The following is a 4,183-nucleotide window of genomic DNA, read 5'->3' as shown; positions in this document are numbered from 1 at the left end:
CTACTACTACTACTACTACTACTACTACTACTACTACTACTACTACTACTACTACTACTACTACTACTACTACTACTACTACTACTACTACTACTACTACTACTACTACTACTACTACTACTACTACTACTACTACTACTACTACTACTACTACTACTACTACTACTACTACTACTACTACTACTACTACTACTACTACTACTACTACTACTACTACTACTACTACTACTACTACTACTACTACTACTACTACTACTACTACTACTACTACTACTACTACTACTACTACTACTACTACTACTACTACTACTACTACTACTACTACTACTACTACTACTACTACTACTACTACTACTACTACTACTACTACTACTACTACTACTACTACTACTACTACTACTACTACTACTACTACTACTACTACTACTACTACTACTACTACTACTACTACTACTACTACTACTACTACTACTACTACTACTACTACTACTACTACTACTACTACTACTACTACTACTACTACTACTACTACTACTACTACTACTACTACTACTACTACTACTACTACTACTACTACTACTACTACTACTACTACTACTACTACTACTACTACTACTACTACTACTACTACTACTACTACTACTACTACTACTACTACTACTACTACTACTACTACTACTACTACTACTACTACTACTACTACTACTACTACTACTACTACTACTACTACTACTACTACTACTACTACTACTACTACTACTACTACTACTACTACTACTACTACTACTACTACTACTACTACTACTACTACTACTACTACTACTACTACTACTACTACTACTACTACTACTACTACTACTACTACTACTACTACTACTACTACTACTACTACTACTACTACTACTACTACTACTACTACTACTACTACTACTACTACTACTACTACTACTACTACTACTACTACTACTACTACTACTACTACTACTACTACTACTACTACTACTACTACTACTACTACTACTACTACTACTACTACTACTACTACTACTACTACTACTACTACTACTACTACTACTACTACTACTACTACTACTACTACTACTACTACTACTACTACTACTACTACTACTACTACTACTACTACTACTACTACTACTACTACTACTACTACTACTACTACTACTACTACTACTACTACTACTACTACTACTACTACTACTACTACTACTACTACTACTACTACTACTACTACTACTACTACTACTACTACTACTACTACTACTACTACTACTACCACTACTACCACTACTACCACTACTACCACTACTACCACTACTACCACTACTACCACTACTACCACTACTACCACTACTACCACTACTACCACTACTACCACTACTACCACTACTACCACTACTACCACTACTACCACTACTACCACTACTACCACTACTACCACTACTACCACTACTACCACTACTACCACTACTACCACTACTACCACTACTACCACTACTACCACTACTACCACTACTACCACTACTACCACTACTACCACTACTACCACTACTACCACTACTACCACTACTACCACTACTACCACTACTACCACTACTACCACTACTACCACTACTACCACTACTACCACTACTACCTACTACCACTACTACCACTACTACCACTACTACCACTACTACCACTACTACCACTACTACCACTACTACCACTACTACCACTACTACCACTACCACTACTACCACTACTACCACTACTACCACTACTACCACTACTACCACTACTACCACTACTACCACTACTACCACTACTACCACTACTACCACTACTACCACTACTACCACTACTACCACTACTACCACTACTACCACTACTACCACTACTACCACTACTACCACTACTACCACTACTACCACTACTACCACTACTACCACTACTACCACTACTACCACTACTACCACTACTACCACTACTACCACTACTACCACTACTACCACTACTACCACTACTACCACTACTACCACTACTACCACTACTACCACTACTACCACTACTACCACTACTACCACTACTACCACTACTACCACTACTACCACTACTACCACTACTACCACTACTACCACTACTACCACTACTACCACTACTACCACTACTACCACTACTACCACTACTACCACTACTACCACTACTACCACTACTACCACTACTACCACTACTACCACTACTACCACTACTACTACCACTACTACCACTACTACCACTACTACCACTACTACCACTACTACCACTACTACCACTACTACCACTACTACCACTACTACCACTACTACCACTACTACCACTACTACCACTACTACCACTACTACCACTACTACCACTACTACCACTACTACCACTACTACCACTACTACCACTACTACCACTACTACCACTACTACCACTACTACCACTACTACCACTACTACCACTACTACCACTACTACCACTACTACCACTACTACCACTACTACCACTACTACCACTACTACCACTACTACCACTACTACCACTACTACCACTACTACCACTACTACCACTACTACCACTACTACCACTACTACCACTACTACCACTACTACCACTACTACCACTACTACCACTACTACCACTACTACCACTACTACCACTACTACCACTACTACCACTACTACCACTACTACCACTACTACCACTACTACCACTACTACCACTACTACCACTACTACCACTACTACCACTACTACCACTACTACCACTACTACCACTACTACCACTACTACCACTACTACCACTACTACCACTACTACCACTACTACCACTACTACCACTACTACCACTACTACCACTACTACCACTACTACCACTACTACCACTACTACCACTACTACCACTACTACCACTACTACCACTACTACCACTACTACCACTACTACCACTACTACCACTACTACCACTACTACCACTACTACCACTACTACCACTACTACCACTACTACCACTACTACCACTACTACCACTACTACCACTACTACCACTACTACCACTACTACCACTACTACCACTACTACCACTACTACCACTACTACCACTACTACCACTACTACCACTACTACCACTACTACCACTACTACCACTACTACCACTACTACCACTACTACCACTACTACCACTACCCTAAGCAGCCATGGACCGTGTGGTGAAGACCAGGCCATGGCTGTGGTGGCCCAGCGGACGACCTTGCAAGTTGTCTGTTGGAAGTTGTTGAGCGCACTGCACAAGACGAGCTGAGCAATTTTTGAGTTTCGTTTTTTTTGAAATTTGAATTCGGAATGGTGACGAGTGGGAAGAGGAAAGGGAAGAGGACAGGAAAGAGTGTCCTGGCGGCTGCGACTTGGAATGTCCGCTCCTGGTGGAGGAGGGTGACGACGCAAGGACTTGTAGAAGACGCGCGGCGGCGGGCGGAAATGCTGTTGACAGGAAGCTTGATATATTGTCCAACGAGGTAAACAAATTCAAAATCGACATAGCCGGCATTCAAGAGACGCAGTGGTTCGGGAACGATATATGGCCTGTTGGCGGTGGTGTCTTTCTCCATTCTGGTCGGCCGCTGCCTGGGGAAAACGAGCCGCGGAGACGGAACGAAGGCGTAGGCATTATCATGAACGCGAAATTGACGGACCTGTGGCGGCGGGGCGGCGAACAGTGGAGAGCCGTCAGTTCTCGTATTGTATCTGCTCGGATTCTCATCGGAGCGAAGGATGACAGAGTTCGGCAGGGATTTGGATTGCGGCGGCGCTCCGATTTCTTTTTGACTGTAGTCAACGCGTATGCCCCAACAAACAAAGCAACTCCAGCTACAAAATATCAATTCTACAGCGACCTGGAAGCGGTGATCTCGGCAGTCGAACCTGGTGACGTTTTATTACTCCTCGGAGATTTCAACGCTCGTGTTGGGTCGTTGGATGGTGGAGTCACTGACGAAATCGCGCGTGTTGAGGACATTCCTGGAAACGGTCAAGGCTGGAGTGGCGTTCTTGGACGTTTTGGAATGGGTCGACGCAATAAAGCTGGTGAGAACCTTTTGATGTTCTGTGCATCCCATGGCCTGACGATCATGAACACATTTTTCAAGAAGAAACAGCATAAGCGC

The sequence above is a fragment of the Sycon ciliatum genome, chromosome 5 (assembly GCF_964019385.1).
Source record: "Sycon ciliatum chromosome 5, ocSycCili1.1, whole genome shotgun sequence".
Taxonomy (NCBI): domain Eukaryota; kingdom Metazoa; phylum Porifera; class Calcarea; order Leucosolenida; family Sycettidae; genus Sycon; species Sycon ciliatum.
The sequence above is the reverse complement of the archived record's forward strand: the minus strand, read 5'-3'. Positions refer to the sequence as shown.